General features: G+C 42.0%; 1 protein-coding gene across 1 annotated transcript in view; it reads left to right on the plus strand.

Moving 5' to 3' along the window:
- Mid1 (midline 1) overlaps nucleotides 1-27116 on the plus strand; it is a 300223-nt gene that overhangs the window by 57370 nt on the left and 215737 nt on the right. The gene's annotated exons all lie outside the window — the stretch shown is intronic.

Consider the following 27116-nt stretch of genomic DNA (forward strand, 5'->3'; position numbering starts at 1 on the left):
CAAGTTTGGGTCCTACATACATTTCCTGAGGTCTGAAAACATGGCTAGCAATCTGTTTTAACAAGCCCTCTCGCTGTGGGAGTGTGAATTCAAGTTTGGGGACCCCAAGCTAGGATACCTGGGTACCCACAGGGAGTAAAGCAAGCACTGTGAGAAAGAGACACTGAATTCTCTGGGTATGCCAGGCAAAGACGTGATTCTCATTTAAGGAACTGCAAGAAGGGAGTGGTTTTCACACTGGGTGCTAAGGACTACAAAGAGGTAGCCTGGCGATGCTGTCTGGATCTGACAATCTGCCTATACAAGGCAATCTTGCCCTTCTGGTCAATGTGGTTTTTAGCTGAAATTCCATATTTGCCACTTGAGTTTTCACACACGATCCATTCTTTTTCTCGGCCAAGGGTGTTTTCTTCCCAGAGAAAAATAGCATTGCCTCAAATGCACACTGCTCTGTTTGGCCCATTCTTTCTTTGTCTGTGACTGCATGCATGTATCTCCCCCTTCGGATGTACGCAGAAATGACTGGATGCATGGCCTTGACCCACGCTTGTGTGTGTGACTTCACGTGGGAAGAATGTCCGTGATCTCAGGCTCCTGTTTCCTAAGCGAGGGAGTTGCAGCAGAGGCTCCCAAAGGCTCCCCCCCCCCCCCCCGGCCTGGAAACACTCCGAGTCTGCAGCCCCTACATGTTTGCACTTGTCATCTGTTATTCTGTATATGATTTAGCACATTAATTAGATAAAATCAATCTTATTACTCGGTTCAAAATGTTCTCCCCAGAATGAAAAACTCCTTTATGAAGTTCCACTTTGTTCCAAACATGCAATGCCTTGACTTTTCTTTAATTTCACTGCTCATTTGCGTAAGATTGCATTGCACTTATCATCACATAGTCTGCGAATGTTATTTGAAAACAATTGCATAAATAAAGAGCATGAGATTTTCTCCTCTCCTCCCCAAGAGTTCAAGTGCTGTGTGTACTATAGAAACTTTCTATTGTACTGGTGGCTGTTTGCTATTCACCCTTAATTTTGCTTCTCTGAGGACATATGTATGCCTGGGGCATATATACAGAAACACAACTGTGTCCTAGATAGTGTGTTCATTCATATGTTAAGTTAGTATCATGTCACCGAGAAAATCGCCAGACCTTTCTCCATTAACTGAGCTCTTCCTCGTGTGTCTAGCTCTCTGAGAATTCTAAAGAGATGTGCTCCACACGGTAGTCCCTGGTGTCCACCGGTAAATTGTTGACATTCTTTCTCGCTGAAGAAGGCCGCGTCGCTCCACATTTATTAGTTCATCTGGAATTCCACAGCTGCCACCTGAGCTTTTATGCTGTTGATAAGGCCCCCTGGCTTAGGAGGTGGTGGGATGCTGTTTAGCCATGTGAGCTCTGGCTTTTACCAAATGTCTTTGCCATGAGTCAGGGGTAAATCTGTTCTTTCTCTTGTGCTCCATGTGAAATGACAGAAAACTGCCCTACCTACATGAGAAAGAACGTCATTTGCCTTTTACTTTGTTGGATTTTCAAATTCATTTTCCCCTGCTCCTTGTCAGGCTACTTGCTATCTCCAACTAGCAACTCCAGAACAAAAGCTATATCAAAATCGGTACAGTGGGCACATAGTCTTCTTTACATTATTGTATCAGGGAGGAAAATAAATTGTTCTCTGCAGTCTTCTCTATGAGTCTCTCTTTTTTTTGGGGGGGGGGTCTGGTTGTAGGCCTGAACTCTGGGCCTGGGCGCTGTCCCTCAGCTCTTCAGCTCAAGGCTAGCACTCTACCACTTGAGCCACAGCACCACTTCCGGCTTTTTTTCTTTTTGCTTATGTGGTGCTGAGGAATCGAACCCAGGGCCTCATGCATGCAAGGCAAGCGCTCTACCACTGAGCCACCTTCCCAGCCCTCTATGAGTCTCTTTTACTGTTCCGTAGCCCAATGAGAGACCTGGTTGGGGTCACATTGCCTCTTACTCATTTCTCCAAAGTGTTTCTGTTTGAATCAGCAGTCTACAAACTTCAACTACAATCCACCTTGTACCCAGTTAAATAGGGTTTACCTTTGCATTTTCATGCTTATTCTCTTGTATCTATGTCATTTTTCCATGACATTTTTATACTTCCTACAATGTCTGTGGCATAATACTTTCAGAATGAGTAACCACCTGGTAAAATCACATATATCTTTTTTTTGGGGGGGGGGGGTCCGGTCGTGGGGCCTGAACTCGGGGCCTGGGCGCTGTCCCTCAGCTCTTCAGCTCAAGGCTAGCGCTCTACCACTTGAGCCACAGTGCCACTTCCGGCTTTTTTCTTTTTGCTTCTGTGGTGCTGAGGAATCGAACCCAGGGCCTTGAGCATGCAAGGCAAGCGCTCTACCACTGAGCCACCTTCCCAGCCCCCACATATCTTAAAATCAGCTGAGCATGGGTGGCTTGTACTAGTAATTCTGAAAACTCAGGAGGCTGAGATCTGAGGATCATGGTTCAAAGCCAGCCTGGGCAGGCAAGTCTGTGAGACTCTTATCTCCAGTTGATCCCCCAAAAGATAGAAATGGAGCTGTGGCTCAAATAGTACTGCACCAGCCTTGAGCACAAAAGCTCAAGGAGAGTGACCAGGCCCTGAGTTCAAATCCCAAAACCGGCACCAAAAAAAATCAAATTCATAAGAAAAAAATGCTGTAGGGGTGGCATAAAACCAACATATTTACATATTTAGAGTCAACTTCTTGAAATTTGACTACCTGGAAAAAATTTAAATAGGAATTATATTTGATGTATTCTGTAACTAAATTCTAAAATTTTGGGGGGGTGGGGTCTGGTCATGGGGCCTAAACTCTGGGCCTGGGTGCTATCCCTCAGCTCTTCAGCTCAAGGCTAGTGCTCTAACCACTTGAGCCACAGCGCCACTTCCGGCTTTTTTTTTTCTGCTTATGTGGTGCTGAGGAATCGAACCCAGGGCCTCATGCATGCAAGGCAAGCGCTCTACCACTGAGCCACCTTCCCAGCCTCTAAATTCTAAATTTTGAATAATGAGACCTTTGTGGTGATGAGAACTTCCAAGGCAAACACTTCCTAGACTGGCCATGAAGAAAGTGGCCCTGGCCAGGCATTTGCGGCTCATGTCTGTAATCCTAGCTACTCAGGAGGCTGACATCTGAGGATCACGGTTCAAAGCCAGCCCAGGCAGGAAAGTCCGTGAGACTCTCATCTCCAATTAACCACCAGAAAACCAGAAGTGGCTCTGTGGCTCAAAGCAGTAGAGTGCTCACCTTGAGCAAAAGAGCTCAGGGACAGCACCCAGGTCAAGCCCCAGTGGGTCCAGCAGGCCCTGGACCCTTCAGTGAGGTGAACTTTATCCTCTTCAAATTACAATTTATTCTGGAAGTAATATTTTTTTTTGAAAAAAGTGATAAAGAGGAAAGGTTTTATTAATCTCAGCCTCTCTCTGTTTGAAAATTATCTTCTTTATCGAAGATAAAGGAAATCATGTGATCTTATCTTCCCCAGCTCCTTACTCCTGTCTATTAAGACAATTTGGTATGAATAGACATCAGAGAACACACCGGACATCAAACTGTCTCTAGTTCAGCCACATATCTCCTTAGGAATTCAACACTCAGGCAGATATTTCATATTCCCTCATCACACACAAAGAAAAAATAAAAACAAAACTCAACTACTCTGTTCTCCCATGGTTTTGACAACCTAAATACCTCTTTAAACAATCTCCATATGTTTATGCACATTCAGCTATGACTATACCACTTGTGTAGCTTTTCAGGAGATTTGCAACAGATCTAGAGGATTTAGATTTCTTACTTGGACATTTAACAACTCCTACTAAGGTTATATGGCATAAAGCTTTGAAAGACTTTGCTTAGGCAAAATTTCTTAGTTTCTTTATAATTGTGATTGTTATAAGGGTATTACCAAAAAGTTGTTCAACATTTTCTTTAGAATCCAATTTGCTATTCAGTAATAGATCCACTCATATTTTCTAAATGTGACTTCGTTTGGGACACAAAACAAAAACACTTTTACAAATTGTGAATTTTCTACAAATTGATTTTCAAATCCATGCAGAAAAACAGGTCTTTCAGACTGGGTCGTTTTTAGAACTTTTGAAACAGGGCTATCTTTTCCCAACATGATATTTTTATCCTAGAAGATGCTTTAGCACCTTTCATTTCAATGCTTTTTTAAAATATGTGCCTTGGATATGTCTAATAAACAGCCCTTGAAAACAGAGTCACCTTATTTATAAATTCAATTCTCTTTCCATTCAGATGAGGAACTTTATCCTTCCTCAGGGCATATATTTAATAACCATTAATGAAATCTGAAATTATATATGAGCACCCGAGACCCAAATTTGCTACTCATTTTTTTTTCCAGTGGAAATTTCATAAGGGCTTTGGCATGGGAACACAGCAGGCATTTAAGGCAGATGGAATAATATGGCTGGCCACAAGAGCTCCAAAGGAATCCTCACAGTTTATAATCAATAACTTGCTTACTAGGGAAGACAACCTTTTCAGCCAAATGAACACAGGGCATACTGGTACACTCCTATTCCATGCCCAACTCACCGCTGCACTGCGCTCCTGTGATTCCCATAGATTAGCAAGTGAAAGCTAGGGCTCAGCACTCACTGGTTTCATCTTTTACAATTTCCGTTTCCACACAACCTGCCCTATTCCCAGTCCCCAGCCCCATAACATTATAGAAGCCATTTGAGCAAATGCCAGATTGAGCAAGCACCTGGGAGAGGGGACGGTCTTATAGCGGAAGCATGTCCACACTACTGTTTGTGGACCAGACACTGTCATGTGGAAGGTGACTCAGGGGTCAGGGCGAGGCAAGTGGTCTGGGAATTCAGAGGTGTTGTGGTGAGCGTTTTAGAGAAGAGTCCTTTCAAGATATTCTTCTGGAGAGAAGAGTGGCGTGGAGGGGGGGGAGGGGAGTTGGTCAAGACTTTAAGAGGTGATGTTAATGAATAAAGAGCAGAAAAACCTGTCTTCACTTGATGAGCTATGCTATAAAATAATACCCTACTTGCTTACCAGTTTGCTTACAGGAGGTAGAAGACTCTAGACACCCTTTAGAAGATGTGTAACAATTGGTTCTCACGGGCCTCTGGGTGGAGGGTGTGCTTGGAAGGAGGCTGGAGCTCAGCCTTCGGCATGCTACGCGTGCTGCTTCTCTCTTACGATGCTCGCAACAGCTCTGTGACACGGGTAGTATGATTATCTCATTTTCAAGGTGTCGACTTGAAGCACAAGAACTCAGGGTAATCTACCCAAGGTATCATAGCTTAAAAGAGGACACTAGGATTTGAAGTAGACAGAATAAGCCAGAAACTCACTCTTGACCCTGACACTGTACTTAGCATTGGCATCTTTAGAGAAAAAAAACTGTTTCCAAACTCTGGTGGTCTGTGAAGCACAGTCCCCTGCAAGAGAAGCGAGCTGGCCTCCTATGACTCCAGGAAAGGAGTGGACACAGGGAGGCTGAGCGTTTCTTTACAAGCCTTGGGAGCAAGTAGAAAGAGCAAAAGCTGACAGTGATCAACCATGGGATCTGAAATTTCCTTTTTAAAAAAATTGTTTTTTCAAGAAGCCAAGCACTGGGGCTCATACCTGTAATCCCAGCTACTCAGGAAGCTGAGATCTAAGGATTGTGGTTCAAAGCCAGCCCAGGCAGGAAAGGCCATGAGATTCTTATCTGCAATGAACCACCAAAAAACCGGAAGTGGCGCTGTGGCTCAAGTGTTAGAGAGTTTGCCTTGAGCAGAAGAGCTGAGGGACAGCGCCCAGGTACTTTCTGATGAGGTCATAATATCACAATCAGGCATGACTACAATACTGAGGACACAATGCTGACTGCATCCTAAGTCATGGGCTTCTCCCCTCAGCAAAGGTGTGTCCACAAACACGCTTCCAAATCAACACTCACATCTCATCACTCTCGGATATGAGTAATCCCAAATGTACACCTACAACTCCAACTTTTCATGCTCAGTAAGTCTAAAGAAGGACTTGGATTTAAAAGTGATACTAGCTTACTCAGCAACCAGATTTTGATATTGATAGTCAAGAATTTACAATAGCTGGGCGCCAGTGGCTTATACCTGTAATCCTAGCTACTCAGGAAGGCTGAAATCTGAAGATGGTGGTTCAAAGCCAGCCTGGGCAGGAAAGTCTATAACATTCTCATCTCCAAGTAACCACAAAAATCTGGAAGTGAAGCTGTGGTTGGATTGGTAGAATGTTAGCCTTGAGCACAAGAATGTTTGGGGAGCCGGGCGCTGGTGGCTCATGCCTGTAATCCTAGCTACTCAGGAGGCTGAGATCTGAGGATCGAGGTTCAAAGCCAGCCCGGGCAGGAGAGACCATGAGACTCCTATCTCCAATAACCACCAGAAAAAACAGAAGTGGTGCTGTAGCTCAAGTGGTAGAGCGCTCGCCTTGAGCTGAAGAGCTGAGGGACAGCGCCCAGGCCCAGAGTTCAAGCCCTACGGCCGACCAAAAACAAAAACAAACAAACAAAAAGAATGTTTGGGGACAGTGTTGAGGCCCTGTGTTCAAGCTGTAGTACCAGCAAAAAAAAAGTGAATGAATGAATGAATGAATAAATAAATAAATAAATAAATAGAAAAGAATGGCTCAGAACTTGGCAGTAGTAACTTCTAGGACTCATCTGACTTGTATATATCAAGGTCATTCCTTTTTTGGTTGTTCTTTTGTTTGGTTGTTCGTGTGTGTGTGTGTGTGTGTGTGTGTGTGTGTGTGTGTGTGTGTGTGTGTGTGTGTGTGTTTAAATCAGACTGGCCTTGATCTCAAGACTGGCCTTGATCTCACAATTCTCCTGCCTCCTCTTCCCAAGTGCTAGACAAAGTGCTCAACAATAGAAGCGTTTCCTAATCTCACAAAAGTTTGAAAACCTCTATGATTTGAGGCAGAAGAGTAGTACGTTGGGACACAAAGTTGTCTAGCAGGGATCCAGATGGCAGTACATTTCATGAGAATCATCCAGGTGCTTATTCAAAATGGAGGCTGTTGGGCCCCTTTTCAGACTTGGTAGAAGTCAAATCTGTGGAGTGTGGTCCAAACATGTAGCTGTGCATGAAATGAATCAGAGGTCTAAGCTGCTTTGGGAACGAGTCTGTAGAATATTACTCTGGAAGAGTTCTGGAGATAAACAGCCTAACTTATCTTTACTCATCTCTTTGGTCACTTTGGTTTGACCATCTCTGACCTTCACAATGCTGCTCCTCTTTCTTCAAGTTCTGTGCAGACTGTACTGAGCACATAAATTGCCCTGTTAAGATACACATTGTGACTTAGCAGGGTTGAGGCAGGGCTGTGATTTCTATCAAGCTCCCAGGAGATGCCACCACTGGTGGCCAAAGGCTGCACTGCCAGTAGCAACCCACTATGCTTATCCTCGGACTCACCTTGTTCTAGTGATGACATATGTGTCTGAACCCCTTATGATTTTCTTCTACATAATGTCTTCAGTTTAGTTATGTCTTAGAGATAAAGCCTTTGTAGGTCCTTTTAATCATCAAAGAAGCTGGGTACCAGTGGCTCACACCTGGAATCCTAGCTATTTACAGGCTGAGATCTGAGGATCACAGTTCAAAGCCAGCCCAGGCATATAAAATCCATAAGCCTCTTATCTCCAATTAACCACCCCAAATCCTCAAGTAGAGCTGTGGCTCAAGTAGTAGAGTACTAGCCTTGAGCAACAAAGCTCAGGGGCAGCACCCAAGCCCTCAGGACCAGCACACAACAAATAATCATAAATACATTAAATAAAATAGAAAAATAATAAACATCAAAGAACAGCCTCCTTGATGGAAATTTCAGAAATGGTTGAAAGAGAGAATGGGATGATAGCGCGCTACTAACAAACCATTTCTGGCAATGAAAATAGGCAACATTTTCCATGTTAAATATTGCTTTTATGCTTCATTACGATGGTTCCAAAGCCTTCCAGAAGAATTTTCTTGGAAGAAATGAGAAGTATGCATCTCCTGGTACATCTCCCAGGGCTGATTGCAGAGGAGCTGTAGGCAAAAAGGAGGTCCTTGCAATTGTAGCAAAGATGTGCCGGCCTTGTTATATAGTCCCTGTCTATGCCTCCCATTCCCCTGTGGTGCTAACGTAGTGTCCAGGGTTTCTCTGGCACAGATTTAATTAATGAGGCCTTAAGTACTAGAGGTCAGACCCCTGCCTAGCTTCCAGGGCCCCATTTATTGCACGCTGCAAAGGAGGCCATTCTTCTTGTAGATGACATCACATCCATGATAACCCACTCATACACTGGTAACCTTGAAATGGATTCTACATCTCCCTGAACCCTACTTTGTTTTCCATTTGTTCACTTAACTGTAATGATTATAGTTCCCACTGGCTTTCAGGCCTAAGTTTATTTATCAGAATCCATTTTTCAAGTAATGGCTACCGAACATTATAGTTGGCTCATATAAATTAAGAGGAAAGTTTGTCTCGATGTAAAGTCATCAATAACCTACAAATATGAACGTGTTCATGGATCAGACTTTTCTCTGAGTTGTTCAGTATGAGTGCATAAATCTTTAATGTTCGCTACAGCCAATGGCACTCTCTTGACTTGCTTGCTGTTCTATTTCAGAGTACACAAATGCACCTAGTAGATCAAAGGTGAGTTTTCACATTTAATTGTTTTCTTATCCCAGGAGAATATGCCAGAAATTGAACGTGGACCTGAGACACTGGCATTCTGGCCATGTTGCCGGTGCAGGCTTTGTGTCTATACATTGTGACAGCCTACTAGATGGGATGGGGCCAGAGAACAACAGGGCTGCAGGAGGGAGGCCCTGCAGACAGCAAGCAAGAGAGAGGCCAACTGCTGAAAGAAACTAGAGCCAGTTGTCAATGGAAATATATTAGCCTAGAGCAGCAAGACTGTATAACCTCCTAATGATTTGGGCCACTGAAATCTCATGAACCATCATCATCTCCAGCTCATTAAATGGATCCCAGAAGCTTAAAATTTGGTACGCCTAAAAGAAAAATCCTCGTTCCCTTGCAAGATCAGGCCTCGTTGTTTTTAGCTTGTGGTTTTGAAGGAGTATAGATATTACATGAGGAATTTTTAGGAAGTGTGGGCAGATCTTAAATGCACAAGCATGCTTTCTCATAAAAGAAGTCTCACAAAAGAAATATATAATGGGTAGATTTCAGACACATGCAACAGGGAACTCAATGAGACAGAAAGACTTCCACACACAGAAATAAGTGAGGCCAATGGAAAAATTTCGCACACATATACAATATAAAATAGCACCTACCAGGTAAATGGTGAATTGTATCTGTAATAAATGAATAGATCAAGACAATATTGCATTTGCGGTTACAAAAAGTCCTAAGAATGTTTAATGACTACCTCAAAGTCAAACAAGCTAGACTTGTGAGGGGAAAAAATGACAGCATGTGAAAGAATGATGCAAATGGATTTAAAAGGCACCAGCCACATTTGCTTTGCTTATGATCTATACACCTTGCTTGGAAGATGAAAATTCAGGTATCATTTAAATGAGGATGACTGGTGACTTTGCAAGAGTTGCTGTCCCTTGAGACTGGAATGAATAATTTGCTGTAAATGCTTTTGAATCCTCTGAATGACAGATTTCTAAAGAACTCACAGCCCACTTGGCACTACGTTCATTCTCAGTCTCATGCTAATCCTCATCATCAGCTCGGTCCTCAACTGCTTATTTCCTTTCCTTCCCTTTCTTTCTTCTTTTGGAAGAGAGAATGATAGAGATTGAGCCCAGTTCCTCTGGTACGTTGTGAGCAGGGCTCTGCCATTCAGTTACGCATCCAGCCTCAAGTCCTCAAGTAGTATGAAGTCTTTACAATGTTCTTCATTCCTGCAGGCTCTCCTCTATCATATCCACCCTTCACTCGCTCCCAGGCTCAGCCACTAGACACAGAGGCTGAGTGTCAAACTCGCAGCCTCCGCAGCCCTCGAGGCCCGCCTCCTTCGACAAAAGCCAGACATGAACAGCACAGACAGTGGCAACCACAGCTGTCCCCCATGCCTTTCGTTCCCTCTTTCCTCAATCTTTCCTTGCCCATAGCACATCAAGTTATTTGCACTTAGCAAATAATGGCTTGTCTAGAGAGTGAAGGGAATCAGAATTCTTACTAAAGAATTTTTTTGTCAGTTGCGGGGCTTGAACTCAGGACTTGGGCCATGTCCTTGAGCTTCTCTGCTCAAGGCTAGCACTCTACCACTTTGAGCCACCGCACCACTTCTGGTTTTCTGGTGGTTAATTGGAGATAAGAGTCTCGCAGACTTTCCTGTCTGGGCTGGCTTTGAACCACAATCCTCAGATCTCAGCCTCCTCAGTAGCTAAGATTCTAGACATGAGTCACAAGACCCTGGCAAGAAATATTTTTAATAATCCATGTAGAATTGACAGTGAGATCCAAGATGCCTACTCACAAAACCAATTTTTCTCTGCCACTCAAAGAAAATATTAGTAATTATCCTATACATTCTCTAGCTGGATAGCATGTATGTCAGTAGTGAGCTCTGCTCATTCCAAACAGAACAAACTCAATTTGATTGCTTCCGAAGCAATGTTCTTGGGAATGCTTCTGTCCAGCACTTTTCTTCTTGCTGTTTTCATTTACCTGGATGAACACTAGAGATTCGTTGTCACTGAGGATGAGTCCGCGTAGAAGTTGGGATATCTGGACTATTCCTCAGCTTGCTTCAGTGAGCCGGGTGGGGTGGAGGGGAGGCTGTGTGTGGTCAGTGTGCTCAGCGGCAGGTCGTCACTTTGCAAGTGCCCTGTGCTCCCTTGCCTCCATCCTTCTTTTCATTTTTTGGTCCATGGTGGGTCTGGAACCTAGGGCTTGGGTGCTGTTCCTGAGCTATTTCTGGAAGTTGTTGGACTTGAACTCAGGACCTGTCCCTGAGCTTTTTTGCTCAAGGCTAGCACTTTATCACTTTGAACCACAGCTCATCTTCCTATATTGTGGTGGTTAATTGACTTTCCTACCTCGCCTGGATTTGAACCATGATCCTCAGATCTCAGCTTCCTAAGTAGTTAGGCTGACAGATGTGAACTACCAGCACAGGTCTCTTTCCTCCATTCTTTTTTTTTTTTTTTGTCACTTGTGGGGCTTGAACTCTGGGCCTGAGCACCATCCCTAAGCTCTTCAGCTCAAGGCAAGTGCTGTGCCACTTGAATCACAGTGCAACTTCAGGTTTTCTGTTGGTTCATTGGAGATAAGAGTCTCATGGACATTCCTGCCTGGGCTGGCTTTGAATGGAGATCCTCAGAACTCAGCCTCCTAAGTAGCAAGGATTACAGGTGTGAGCCACAAGCTCTTTCCTCCATTCTTTATGTGCTGTTTTACAGAGGCTTAGTGACAAATGGAGGGAGAAGTGACTTCCAAGAGCTTCTTCATCCAAGCATGAGAAAGAAAGAATGGTATTCCCTTGTTCCACGGTAATGATGGGAACATTTAATAACATCCTCTCTCCCAGGACCTGCTCTAAAGTCTTTACGTGTGCTTCCTCCGCTACTTGTCATTGAGATCTTTGGTAGGATACCACTTAGCAAAGCCTTAACAAACGAGGCCTTGCCAAAGGCTTATTACTCTACATTTTATTCTCATTTTCATTACAGATAGTATATATATATATACATACATACATATATATACATATATATAATTGTATACATAATTGTGTATACAGGAAATATATATTCTTTAAGTAGTTGTACAAAGGGGTTCAACTCAACAAATCAGTTTAGTAGTACAATGCATCTTCAGCAATGTCACCCCTTTCTCTTCCGTCCCTCCCAACCCTACCCATCCCCTCAGTTTTCCTAGCTCCATTTTTGCATATACACATTGAATATATGACTGCATTTACCTAAAAATCCCAATGGCAGGATTTGGGCCAGCCTGGTCACAGAATCATTTCCCACACACTAAATCAATTCACTATAACTTTTAAGTGGGTAGATGCGGTGGGGTGCTGGGATTCTGATCGGTAGTGCCCTTTAGAGCTATACATTGGCTTGAATTTTCTCCAAAATAAACAGAGAGGCTCGGTGCTAGATATTTTTTTAAGGACCAGTGCTGGGCGCCAGTGGCTCACACCTGTAATACTAGTTCCTCAGGAGGCTGAGATCCGAGGATCACAGTTCAGAGCCAGCCCAGGCAGGATTATCTGGATTTCTGGGCAGCACCTATCATGCCAGTAGCACCATATATCTGTTTTGTACCTATAGGGGGCCAGTTCAGTCAGTTGGTCCAAGTTACTATCCTTCTCCTTTGATAGGGTAATTAAGCCAGGGACTGTAGTTGACTCTGAGTTCTGATAGGAAAACTCACAGGACCTAGGTCCTTCAAAGGGCTATTGGCTACCAGGTGCACAAGTAGCAGAAAGACAGTGAAGCATTCTGAATTCCATCCACCTTCTTTACTAGTAGAAAGCAACCCAAAGCTTGCATGGGCCCCAGGGTGCCTCTAGCTGCTGCTTTAGCATGGAAAGGGCCTCTTTCATTTCCCTTTCCAGGGCTTCTTACATTTGTCCTAACAAGACTGTCTTCCTTTTCATTGTACCCGCCGCAGTGGCCCCTGCCGAGCTGCTGGCTGATGTTATCTGGGCTCAAACCCACTCTGGCCATTAATAAGTGGCAGCCTGTGTTCAGTTGCATGTTTCTTAGCAACCACCATGCTCCATGTCCTATGCTTTCAATTGTGTCTTCCTTCTTTAACCTAGGGGGCAAATTTACTAAGAAATGAACCCCTGCCTTCTCAGATTTCTAAGCCATAGAAACCGGAAAATTGGCAATGATCACATTTACAGGCTCTCAAAATAATGAGCGATTTCAGCGCAGGGGAAGCAGAATTCTTGCTCCCCATATTGGTGGTGGCTTTGTAAACGCACACGCGATTTTCAGCATGTGTGAACTCATCCTTGGGGGAAATTGATTTAAACTGAGATTCTTGGTAAGATCAAACACATCTACTGTGTCGTAACTTGCTGAAGTGCTAAACATGCATTGAAGCCTAAACATTTAAAAATATGAAGAAGACAGCTTTCTCACAAGTGTGTATCCCAAACAGGCCCATCCGTTCATATGGTACGCACCGCGCATGGCTCTGCTTGAAAGGATGTTTTTTTTGTTTTTTTTTCCCAAGACAGATGCTTCATTTCTCACAGGAAGCCAAATGCTTGCTTGGTCTTCCTCCATGTATATGTGAATAAATAGCTCCACACCCTCACCCTAAATGCAGACGTTAGGAACAAAGGCTAGAATTCTTCCTCCCACAAAACTTGGACTCTTGGCTTTCATTTCTAATAATCTGGTTTGGTTTGCTTTTATTTTGCATTTTTAATGCTGCTGTTTTATATTTATCTTTGGCTTCTGAGTCTTCTGTCCATCATGACCACATTTGCCTTGATTCAATCTCATTTTGTTTATAGCTAGAGCCATTGAGATGGCTCATACGCACACACATTCGGGAAGCTGTGAAATAGTTTATCATGGGGCATTCCTAACACAGATCACACCAATGGTCACAAGCCCAAGAACCAGGCTCTGTAATGCCTCTTGTTCCTTCTAAGCCGCAGTGGTATTCTTATGTCTAGACAGTCTGTTCTCTAGAACAGATGACCGTAATTGAATATGTCAGTTTGCAAGGAAGACTTGCTTCTAATAAGCTTTTAATTCCGAGTAACAGAATTTAGCAAAATGCAAAGACGGCACATTGTTTAAAGAAGGGCTTTTGGAATGGATATTTTTGGCTTGGCTCTAATAAACTGTTGTATAACCTTTCCTCTAAACTCATCTGAAAAGACCAGAAAAGTCAAGTTCACCTCATTTGTTTGAAATCCCCCAACAGGCTTATCTGGAGACCAAATATTCAAACACACTTGGTTTCCGTTCATTTGATAGGTTGGAGTTAAGGTGTTAGTCATCTGGGCTGCCAAAATCAACCAATTGTTCCAATGACTAGAGATTTGAAATGCAGCAGGCCACTTAGGTTACAATGGGGACATGAAGATCTCATGGATTGTAAAGAAAATGGTTCTTTTTTTTTCTTCTCAGAATAATTTGTAAATATGTGACAAACTCAAAACACTGGGATAGACTACCTTGCCCTCTGGATATTTAAGCCATGATTTCTCATTTTACCATCAAACATGGTTTTGTTAGGATACTAACAAAGAACATTTGAGGAAAATAGATTTTGTTCGATTGGCTGTTAGAAGGGGTAAATTACACCTTCTTCAATAAACACATGATGCTTTGGGTAGATCACAGGACAAATATGCAGAAAAGGAATTTGGGGGCTAGGCTGGAGTTTGAACTCAGGGCTATGAACTTGCTAGGCAAGCACTCTGCCACTTAAGCCACATCCCCATGCCTTTCTTGGTTTAGTTATCTTTTGGGTAAAAGCTCTCATTTATGTCTAGTCTATCCTGGACTTCTATGCTCCTGGCTATGCCTTCTTTTTTCCAGTCCTGGGGCTTGAACTCTGGGCCTGGGTGCTGTTCCTGAACGTTTGTGCCTTCTACCTAGCACTCTACCACTTGAGCCACATTTCCACTTATGGGTTTTGGTGGTTAACTGAAGGTAAGAGTCTCACAGACTTTCTGCCCGGGCTGGCTTTGAACTGCATCCTTAGTTCTCAGACTCTTGAGTAGTTATGATTACAGGCATGAGCCTATGCCTTCTGAGTAACTAGACAGATTTGTTGGGTCACACCCAACTTGTTGGTTGAGATGAATATGTTACTAACATTTGTCCTGGGTTTGCCTGAACAGCAATTCTTCTAATCCCTACCCTGGGCAGGGATTTTTATGAGACAGAGTCTTGGTATATAACCTAGGCCTGCCTTGAACTCATGATTCTCCTGCTGTAACCTCTCCACTGCTAGCATTATAGGCATAGACCACAATCTTAGATTTGAAAGGGGATTTTTTAAATGTAGCGTGATTTCATTCAGATTCTTTTGTTGATCTTTTCATCTTCACACCCCCATTTATTCATCTTGCAATTTTCTGGCCACAATTTTGATCTTCAAGTAAAAGGAGAGGTAAAATATAGATATCTTCTATCTGTTGTTATAACTTCAAGATCTCTAGATCTGGCTGGCATCAATGTAATCCTTGCTACTCAGGAGGCTGAGATCTGAGGACTGTGGTTTTTGAGGCCAGCCCAGGGAGGAAAATCTGTGAGACTTTTAATCTCTAATTAACAAGCAAAAAGCCAGAAGTAGAGCTATGGCTGCACTGGTAGAGTGTCAACCTTGAGCAGAAAACCTAAGGGACAGTGCTCAGGCTCTGAGCCTAAGCCCCAATACTCACACATGTGTACACACACCATACACACACACACACACACACACACATACACGATCTCCAGATCTGAGACATTAATCTTCAGACCTTATATGACATCAGGTGTGATAAGAAACACATGAGGGAAAGGGGAAAGAGGAAATTGAGCCACATGGGGATGTAGAAAAGACAGGCACTACCATACCAACTTGAACAGAAAAGGAGAAAAAGGCAACAAGCTGGAAGATTGAGGCCTCCATAACAATTTCATCTGATTCCAAAGTATTTGGGTTTTGTTGTTGTTTTGTTTTGTTTTGTTTTCGTCGGTCATGGGGCTTGACCTCTGGGCCTGGGCGCTGTCCCTGAGCTCTTCAGCTCAAGGCTGGTTCTCTACCACTCGAGCCACAGCGCCACTTCTGATTTTCTGGTGGTTCATTGGAGATAAAAGCCTCACGGACCTTCCTGCCTGGGGTGGCTTTGAACCATGATCCTCAGATCTCAGCCTCCTGTGTAGCTTGGATTACAGGTGTGAGCCACTGGCGCCCAGCTTGTTGTTTTAAAGAGCTTTATAATACCATAACATGTTATTGTTATTCTTCTAAATAGATCTGGTTTTAGCCACTTATTCCTCCAGATAGGCCATTTAGTTGTTACATTATATATTATTATAAAGTTATTTAAAAAAAAACTTTTCAAGAATGACAAAACACTCTATTTCCTAAATCACATATCACTTGTTAGTTTTTGCTTCTGAAATCTCCTTTCTTCAGGAGATATGATTTTTTTCATGACTCACTTTACACGTTGCTCCTTTGGTTGACTATCTCCCTCCCTCCACCATAGAATTAATTTCTTGTTTGGTTTTATTTTCTAGTGTTCCTATGAAAAAGCTCAGCAAATTATGAACAGTTATATCCTTCCCTCATTGGACAGACTTGAAACAATTGCCTTCCCACGTAGCTTTTTGTGTTTTTCTATTGTGTGTGTGTTGTTGTTGTTTTTGTTGGTCGTGGGGCTTGCACTCTGGGCCTGGGCACTGTCCCTGAGTTCTTCAGCTCAAGGCTAACGGTCTACCACTTGAGCCACAGCATCACTTCCAGTTTTCTAGTGGTTAATTGGGGTAAGTGTCTCACAGACTCTCCTGCCCGGACTGGTTTAGAACGTCAATCCTCAGATCTCAGCCTCCTGAGTAGCTAGGATTACAGGCATGAGCCACTGCCACTGCCGCCCAACCTTGTAGCATTGTTTTTTCTAATGCCTGGAAATGAATCTGTAGCATAATGTCCATCAATTGAATTTTGTCTTTTTTTTTTTGCTTCATATGCCATATTGCATGTCAAATTCTTGAAAAGAAAAAGAAGAAAATGTAAGAATAGTATGGCTATAGAACTCTTTTTCACTTACGTGCCAAAATCACCAAAGATTTATTTTCAAGTACGTAAGTATATGTATAGACATTTTCTAGATCAATATATCTTCTTGGATTGCAATTCAGAGCCTTCCTTGACAGGAGGTCAATACCCACATGGAAAGTGTTGAAAGTATTCAAAACAGATGCGACCCATCTCTAAGTGTTTATCTCTGCCTCTTTCTTTGCTGAGTTCTCAAAGGTGGCTATATGCTCAGCAAGGGAAGTCTACAGCCAGGGCCAGTGGCTCATGCCTATAATTCTAGTTACATAAGAGACTAAATCTGAGGATCACAGTTCAAAGCAGCCCCGGTAGGTAAGTTTGGAGACTCTTATCTCCAATTAACCACCAGAGAACTAGAAGTGGTACTGTGGCTCAAAATGGTAGAACACTAGCTTTGGACAAAAAAGCTCAGAGATAAAACCCAAGCCCTGAGTTCGAGACCCATGATGAGCAAAAAGAGAGAAAAGGGATGGGAAGGGAGGGAAAGTTAAAGTATTTCTTGTTATTTCCTCTGCTTAAGCCTTCTTCATGGTTTGCCTGAAATTCATACTGAACTGGGTGCTCATATGAGTGTATGCTATGTCTAATCATTGTACCCATGATGCTCAGTGACAGCCTGGAGAAAGGAGGCCTAGATGAAGAGTCCTGTTACCAGAGTCCCAGTCTTTGGTTTTTCTGCCTGGGTCTTACTCCTTCCTGGGCACGTCCTCCTTTGCTCAACAATGATAGTGCTACCACAAGTAAAGCTCGCCTAGAACCTTAGGAGGTGGAATAAGTACTGCTGTGGATGGTTCTACTTTCAGATTACAATTTCCGTGTCTGTAGGAGCCCTCCCTGGCTTTAATATAGCCTTTCCTGTTTGGTGACTTATTCTCTTTTCTCTCTTCTGTATTCATCTTCTTCTGCCCACCCTGAACACCTTCCTTCCCCTCTATTCCTCCATTTCTCCTTTCTTCTTTTCTTTCAGATTCTTTTTGTTGTTGTTGTTGGTTATGGGGTCTGAACTCTGGGCCTGGGCGCTGTCCCTCAGCTCTTCAGCTCCAGGCTAGCACTCTACCACTTGAGCCACAGCGCCACTTCCAGCTTTTTCTGCTTATATGGTGCTGAGGAATTGAACCCAGGGCCTCATGCATGCAAGGCAAGCACTCTACTACTGAGCCACCTTCCCAGCCCCTGAAATTCTTTTATTCTTCCCTTGTTCTTTCCTTCTCCATCCCCTTCCACAATCATCTTTTCTTCCTCTCCTCCTATCTGCCTCTTGCATCTCCATAGTTGTCACACTCAGAGGTAGTGGGACGTTTGCCCTTCCAGGCTCTGCTCTTGGCCACCATGGCACATTGGCTTAAGTTTATACTTCCCACCTGCTTAATGGGGCCACAAGTTCCATCCAGAGCACAGGAAATCGAAGGGTACTAAGGAACACTGAATTTTTTTTGAGGGGGGGGGGTCTGGTCATGGGGCCTGAACTCTGGGCCTGGGCGCTGTCCCTCAGCTCTTCAGCTCAAGGCTAGCACTCTACCACTTGAGCCACAGCGCCACTTCCAGCTGTTTTTTTCTTTTTGCTTATGTGGTGCTGAGGAATCGAACCCAGGGCCTCAGGCATGCAAGGCAAGTGCTCTACCACTGAGCCACCTTCCCAGCCCAGGAACACTGAATATTGAGTGCATGAATCCTGTATATATCGAGGGCCTTGCATACAAAAGATCTGGTGTATATGTATGCTGCATGTTGCTTGCCTGTACGGAAACCAGTTTCGCAAGAGTTCTGAGAAAGCCGTCAATCACTCTTTTCCTCTGAGCTTATGCTTGTTCCTAAGCAAAATTTTGAAGGGATCAAAGTAAGGTTTTCACGAGCTCTTCCCAACTCCTTTATGAAAATGAAAAACAATATTCTAACACTCCTTATTTCCCAAATCCAGATGGGAAATAGAGAGGATTTTGAAACAGGAATATACATGTGTACTTGTGTGGGAATACATACACATGATATAAATATAATAGCTATATAAATGTATGTGCTCCCAAAATACTTATATGTGTGTGAACAGCATCTCAATATGAATCAACATTGTACACATACACTCAAAAATACTCTAGAGCCCATAGTACTATTCAAAGACTTGATTATATAAGGAAAGTGTTTATTATTATGAGCAGTATTTAGGGAGAAGGAAGAAGGTAATTGGAAGTTTCTGATTTTATTTAAAAATAGTATGTTTTGTCTTTAAGTTAAATTTAAACAACTTCATTTAAAAAGATATCTTAACTAGCTGCTACAATTAAATGAGAAAAGAAATGAGCCATAACTCAAAAATCCTTCAGTTAGTATCAAGGAAGGGAAGGCCAATTTATCAATAGTAAAAATGAAAGAAAGAGAGGGGGGAGGGAGAAGAAACATACCACAAACCTCAGAATGGAAAAGTATGTAAATTTTTTCATAAGTGTACCATGTCCACATGTCAGAGTGTCCCTTCCACTGTTGGCTATGAATCCCCGGGGGCAAAGACAGCCTGATGACCTTGAGAACAACATGTCCCCTTTGTCATCAAACTCGAACACGTGTAAGAAACCATATGTTTGGTTCTCCTTAGGGGGGAGGGCGAGTTGCAGCCTTGAACAAGAAAAACATGGCCAAGGAACGTCATTGGTAAAATGTTTCTTTCTGCTCTTCACAAACAAATCCTTCAAATCTAGACATTCCAAAGTGTGTTTTACAAGCAGACCCTCCCATCTAGCCCCGAAACATGCTCTGATCACATGTGAGAATACTAATTGAAGACAATGATGTTGCAGGAAGAATATCACCATTCCCTTTTTGACAGCTGATTTGATTTGCAGTGTTCTATGGGAAGGTTAGAGGATAGTATAACAACACACACTCATAAGATACCACAAAAATCATAAATAAGCTGGATGCTTGTGGCTCATGCCTGTCATCCCAGCTACTCAGGAGGCTGTGATCTGAGGATCATGCTTAAATGCCAGCCCAGGCAGGAAAGTCTGTGAGACTCTTATCTCCAATGGACCACCAGAAAACCAAAAGTGGAGCAGTGGCTCAAAGTGGTAGAGCACTTGCCTTGAGCAAAAAAGCTTAAGGACAGCTCCCAGGCCCTGACTTCAAGCCTCACTACCGACAAAAAAAAAATCATAAATAAATGTATGAATTATTTGCAGGAGCTCATTGTCTTTAATAGCAGTCTCATCAAGTTCCCTAGGTCTATTTCCACCCATGTACGTAAATCCTATTATATTTGATAGATTTCTTGGGACTGGGGAATAGAGGAGAAGCATTATTAGAAAAAAGTGGCTTTTATTAATAGTTGATCCCTGAGCTTTATCTGTGTTAAATTTCCGATAAGCAGATAGTGACTGGCATATCAAAAATAAAAGAAAGGCCGGGCGCCGGTGGCTCACGCCTGTAATCCTAGCTACTCAGGAGGCTGAGATCTGAGGATCGCGGTTCAAAGCCAGCCCGGGCAGGAGAGACTGTGAGACTCCTATCTCCAATAAACCACCAGAAAACCAGAAGTGGCGCTGTAGCTCAAGTGGTAGAGCACTCGCCTTGAGCTGAAGAGCTGAGGGACAGCGCCCAGGCCCAGAGTTCAAGCCCCACAACAGACAAAAAAATAATAATAATAATAAAATAAAACAAAAATAAAAGAAAGATACAGCCACAGTCATTTCTCAAAGGGTCTAGGAATTGCCAAAACTTGTTAATTGTGGTAAATCTGCTTTTTAAAAAGTAAATTTCACAGATCCCAAGTACACGGTTGAAGGAGGTGTATGTGTGTGTTTGTGTGTGTGTGTTGGTCCTGGGGCTTGAACTCAGGGCCTGGGCACTGTCCCTAAACTTTTTGCTCAAGGCTGGTGCTCTACCACTTGAGCCACTGCAGCTGTACTTCTAACTTTTTTAAGGTTAATTGGAGATCAGAGTTTTACAGACTTCCCTGCCCAGGCTGGCTTTGAACTTTGATCCTCATATCTCAGCCTCTGAGTAGGTAGGATTACTGGCATGAGCCACCAGTTCCCAGCTGAAAAGTTTTAAAGAACATATATATATATGTATTAACATGTCTCTGTTATTTCCCCTGGATAAATAACCTAGAGTAGAATTTGTAGGTCACAGAATAGGTATATATAAATATCAGAAATTACAAAACAGCACTGGGAACCAGTGCCTCACATCTGTAATCCTAGCTACACAAGAGGCTGAGATCTAAGGATTGCAGTTCAAAGCCAGACTGGGCAGGAAAGTCTGTGAGACTCTTATCTCCAATTAATCATCAGAAAACCGGCAGTAAAGCTGTGGCTCAAAGTGGTAGAACACTGAGTGGAAGAGCTTAGTTTCAGCACCCAAGCCCTGAGTTCAAGCCCCACACCCGACCCCCAAAAATATTACAAAGCAGGTTTTCAAAGTTACTGTACCATTTTACACTCTCACCAGCAATGTATGAGAATTATTGATGTAACTTCACATCCTCACCAACATTTGATGATGTTAACTCTTTTATTCACTATTCCAATGAGTATAGAATGGTATTGTTGTGGTTTTAATTTACATGTCCCTCACCAACAATGATGGTGAAAATGTTTTCAGTGATAATTGGTAATTTATATGTGAATTTTTTCACACATCTTGCTCATTTTTATTAGGTTAATTGTGTTTTTATTATTGAATTTTAGGAGTGCTTTATGTATTTTAGATCCAAGTCCTATATCAGATGTGTATAACCAAGTTTTTCCCATGTTCTCCCAGATTCATATCTTGCCCTTTAATTTTTAATGAGAACTTTTAAATTTATATGGAGGACAATTTTTAATTTTTATGTTTACTACTCCGCGTTCTCTTTTGAAAGTGTTGCCTGTCATAGAGATATAAGATGTCGCCTATGAGTTTTTCTAAAACCTTCGTAGTTTTGGCTTTCAAGTTTATGTTTATAATCTGTCTCAGATTAATGACTGTTTAGTGTGAAACACAAGTCAAGGTTCACTTTTTCTAGCACTATTTGTTGAAAGGACTATTTCCGTGTTCAATCATCTTCACCTCCATTTTGGAAAGAATTTATATCAAATTGGCACTCTTTCGTTTCTCTTTCTATGTATGGTAGCAGCCACTAGTAAAAACCTCTGGTGTTTTCTTTGGGGAAAGAATTTTCAGTTTAATTCAATTTCTTTAATAAATGTAAGACTAATGTTATTTTGTATCTTATCCTGGGGCTATTTGGTTAATATGCATTTGCCTACAAATTTATCTCTTCCAACAAAGTTGTCAAAATCACTGGCAAAATAAATTTATTTTATTATTTCTTTGATACCCATAGAATTTCTCAGAATATCTTACTCTCTTATTTCTGATAGAAATGATTTATACTTCTTTCCCTTCAATGCTAAGCATTTATGAATTTTGATATGTTGAGCTTTCATTTTGCACTCAGTTGAAATTTTTTTTCTAGTTCTTATGATTTCTTCTTTTACTCATTAATTAGTTTAGAGTGTGTTATTTTATTTTTCAAATATCTGGAACTTTATGCCTATTTTTTTTCTACTTGCTTTATCTTTACTTAAAAAGAGGTATGAGGGCTAGGAATGTGGCTTAATGGTAGAGTGCTTTCCCTGAGTTCAATTCCTCAGTACCACATAAACAACAAATAATAAACATAAATAAATAGCACCATAATACTATCAGTAGCCAAATTTTTAAAAAGAGGTATGAAAACCTGCAATTATTATCATGGACTAGTCTTTTTCTCCTTTAATCTTGTCATCATTTGTTTTGACTCTCTACTAGATACCCACACATTGCTTATTCCTAGTCTATCTTCTTGATAATGTCCCCTTGTGTAATTCTGAAAATGTTCTACTTGTTTCTGGAAATATTCATTGACTAACTTATCTGACATTAGTAGCCCTGCCAGTTATTCTTGTGTTGAATATTAGCATGATATATCTCCTTCTATCTTCTTACATTAAATCTGTTTTTCTCATTCTATTTAAAAGTTCATGTCTTAAATAGATTTTGTGGGCAGGTAGAGATTAGCAGAAGTGGAGGGGGATGCCACGGAGGAGAATAAAGAAGATTGAATACTGTCAAAACAGACTATTGACAACTATGGAAACAGAACAAAGAAATCTGCTGGGGACACTATTTGTTAGTCTGAAGGGTACAGGGTGCATGATAGAGGGGGCAAAATTGTTAACATGTGGAGGTGTAACTATGAAAGCCCCTCCCCCACAAAAACAGATATAAGCCAAAAAAAAAAAAAAAGGTTATCTCTTGTATCCATCAGAAATTAAAGTTTGGGTTTTCTTTTCAATACTTGGGTTTGAACTCAGGGTCTTGGGTCTGTTAAGCTCTGCACCACTTGAACCATGCTTCTAGCCCTTAATTACATTGTGTTTTGATGTTTATCTAGTCTGACACTCTCTGCCTCTGATGTATAGTACTTAGTCCCTTTATAGTTAATGCAATGGCTAGTATTGTTAGGATATGATCTACTACCGCCCTCCTTTTTTTTTTTTTTGGTCAATCATGGGACTTGAACTTAGGGCCTGGGCCATTGTCCCTGAGCTCTTTTGCTCAGAGCCAGCATTCTACCACTTTGAGCTCCAACTCTACTTCCCATTTTCTGGTGGTTCATTGGAGGTAAGAGTCTCACGGACTTTCATGTTTAGGCTGGTTTTGAACTGCACCCCACAGATCCCAGCCTCCTGAGGAGCTAGACATGATTCATCAGTGCCTGGTTGTCCCTACTTGGTTTTTTTGTATTTTTTTTTTATTCAACTCTGTTTTAGATGCTTTCTTAACCTTGCTATTGCCTTCTTTGGGGACAAAAATAATGGTTACAAATAACTATACATTTTATTTTTATTTTAAATATTTTCAAGATTTGAATGCAATACTTTTCTTGTACTGTTGTCTGGTTGACTTATTATATACATTCAAGTTAAGTTAATTATATGTAATGAATTTTAGTATTCGAGGACAATGATAATAGTAGACTAATTGTTATTCTGATTTCAACCGGACTTAAATTTATCTAGACTCACAAAATGGTGTGATTTTTTTTCTCTTAAAAGTCTGATCAAAAAGCATAGCTATTTGTAAACATTCCCAATCTTTGATCTGAGCATCAGTTGCTTTTGTTTGATTTTCTTATAAAAGCAAAGCTTTTTGAGATTAAATCTCAGTTGTTATTTGCATACATTTCCACGTCCTCATTTTGTTCTTACTGTTCATAGATTATGTTATTTAAATGTTCAAATATTAGGTGTCAATATTTATATTCAAATCTATGTCCTAACTAACTTCATATAAAATATATATGAAGATAGCTGGATTACACTATGTTAAATGGAAAATCTGACTATTTTTCATCTTTAGAAACATGTAGAATCTCTAAATTCCCTGTCTGCAAATGAAGGAAGTCCTATTATAATATCTATTTTGATAATTTTAAAGTGTTCATGTATAAATCCAACGACCTTTAGACAAGTTGGGGTTTTGAAATTAACAGCTTAACATGAACATGCCAGTGATTTAAAGGAACACGTTATTTTATTGATAATCTCAGCTACCTTTCTGCAAACTAGATTGCAATAACATCTGGATGAGGTTTCATTTTTATAGGTTCATTTATAAAATTCAAAGTTTACGCTTTGAAGTTTTCAGTGGGCACACAAAGAAAACCACATTTCCCTTTGCAGAGAGTTGGAGAATGGCATGTATTTAGATAGACACAATAATTGCTTTACTTTTTAAAGCTTCCACCACCCCCTCCCCCGCCCCAGTTTATTTTCCCTTCATACTCATGACTTAAGTAAGGATTAGCATTCAGTTGCCAAGGTTTAAGAATGCACGGTTGATCTACTGGAGCAGCCATGGTTTGGGAATTTTAATTTGGGCAGCCTCTGGTTTAACAGGACAAAGAGCAAGGAAGGTGATAGCATGCCTGGGAGCCTGCTGCTCTTAGAAATGTGACCCTGTCCTTTCAAGCAGTTCCCAGTTCGTCTGCAGGAGCAAGCCATGAGGACACAGGAAAGCAGTCAGGAGAGGACAGTGAGTGAACACGGATGACAGAAGTGTCTGTGCCACCCATTCATTAGGGACTCACAAAGGGGCATAGAAATTGTGGGCTTTTGTGGGGATGGAGAGCCCCATATCAAATGTCTGTGGGGTAATTTAATTACATGGGCATGGTAGGAATGACACAGTGGTTACATTAATAAACTGAAGCATTAAAGAATAATAGCCCAGTTATTGCTGAATTATGGGAAACACGCTGCCTATTCATTCCTGGTGATATTAGAAGGGAGAAGGAGGGGGCTTCCCACTTTGCACTTGCAATGCATAAAGGAAACAGTCTCTTGCCTCTCCAGACCTGTGGAAAATCGGGTGCAGTGGAGGGCCCGAAGTCACGCCCAATAGCATAAATCTCGCTTTGTATAAGATGCTTAAAATATCATAAGCTAAGTCTGTTTTTATGGTGCTAAATAAAATTGACTTGGGCCAGACATAGTAATGAGTATGTGTTACACAAACATCTTGAAAGAGCCTTTCCAACAGATTTCAGTCCTGATAATCACCATTCGTTGTCCTGGGCCTCTTGTTAATAGAATCCATTTTATGCGATCATAGACTACTATCGTACTGTGGTAGTAGCTTAAAAGAAGCAGCCTGCCATTGAATTGAAGCTAAAGTCATTTTTCATTTTCGCTCATCCCTCCTGGCAGCTTGGAGGAAGATGCCGCTTTGCCCTTCTGCAGGAGCAGTGCATATCACAGTGCGTAGCAGGGTCACAGCACTCCTCGAGAAACACTTCTTAAACTCTGCCAATATTGTTCCAAACCTATGTTGAGGAAGGGAAAAGGAGGGGAAGGGATGTGTGAAATGTGATCTCGGGGCTGGGAAGGTGGCTCAGTGGTAGAGCGCTTGCCTTGCATGCATGAGGCCCTGGGTTCCATTCCTCAGCACCACATAAGCAGAAAAAGCTGGAAGTGGCACTGTGGCTCAAGTGGTAGAGCGCTAGCCTTGAGCTGAAGAGCTGAGGGACAGCGCCCAGGCCTAGAGTTCAGGCCCCATGACAAACAACAACAACAAAAAGATGTAATCTCTGCTTTCAAATTCCAGTAGAGGAGTTCATTGCTCAGCAATGAACTTTCTCCTATTTAATTCCTGAAAATCTCTTTGTCTTGTAATTTGAATTTCTTCATAAGACTTTCTAATAAAAAACAGGTTAATTTGAAAGATCCATCCTACCTCTAAAATTCTTTGAGCCAATGAATTATGAAAAGTTTGTTTCTTGGGCTGGGAATGTGTCTTACTTGTAGAGTGCTTGCCTACCATGCATGAAGCCCCAGGTTCAATTCCTCAGTACCACATTCACAGAAAAAGCTGGAAGTGGGGCTGTGGCTCAAGTGGTAGAGCACTAGCCTTGAGCACAAAGAGGCTCAGGGACAGTGCCCAGGCCCTGAATCCAAGCCCCAGGACTGGCGCAAAAGACACAGTAGATAGTGCATTTGTATAGAAACAAGTTATAATGTATGGAGAATGTCCCTGGAAAGCCATAATGCAATAATATAAATTCTATCCTGTGCTTTGGCCTGGTAAGAAAATCTTCTGCATTTCAAGTTTGAAAACTAGAATGATACCTGCAAGTGCCCATGGCTCATGCCTGTAATCTTAACTACTCAGAAGGCTTGTGATTTAAAGCCAACCCAGACGGGAAAATCTCAGAGATTCTTATCTCCAGTTAACCAGCAAAATGCCAAAAGTGGAGGTATGGCTCAAGTGGCAGAGTATCAGCCTTGAGTGTGAAAGCTAAGGGGCAGCATCCATGCCCGAGTTCAAGCACCAGTACCAACACACACACACACACACACACACACACACACACACACACACACACACACACACACACACACACACACACACACACATCTAGAGTGGTATGCATTCATAGACAAAGTACAAAGTTGCAGTGTTTCTGGCTACATATGGAAAGCCACACATTTCCCAGAAGAGGCCAACACTACTTATTGTTCCAGAAGTCACCTCCATGAAAATTCTTGTGTATTCTGATCCTGGGGCTCGAACTTGAGGAGTCACTCAGCACTATTCCTGAGCTTTTGTGCTCAAGGCTATCACTCTACCATTTGAGCCACAGATCTACTTCCAGCTAATTGGAGATAAATGGTTCATGGACTTTACTGACCAGACGGGCTTTGAACTGCTATCCTCAGATCTCAGCCTCCTTAGCAAGTAGGATTACCACCATGAGCCACTGGCACCCAGCTCATAAAGATTCTTTAGATCAGCGGTTCTCAATGAGTGTGGATAAG

Source organism: Dipodomys merriami, unplaced genomic scaffold (assembly GCF_024711535.1).
Source record: "Dipodomys merriami isolate MVZ:Mamm:240054 unplaced genomic scaffold, mDipMer1.0.p SCAF_3, whole genome shotgun sequence".
NCBI lineage: Eukaryota > Metazoa > Chordata > Mammalia > Rodentia > Heteromyidae > Dipodomys > Dipodomys merriami.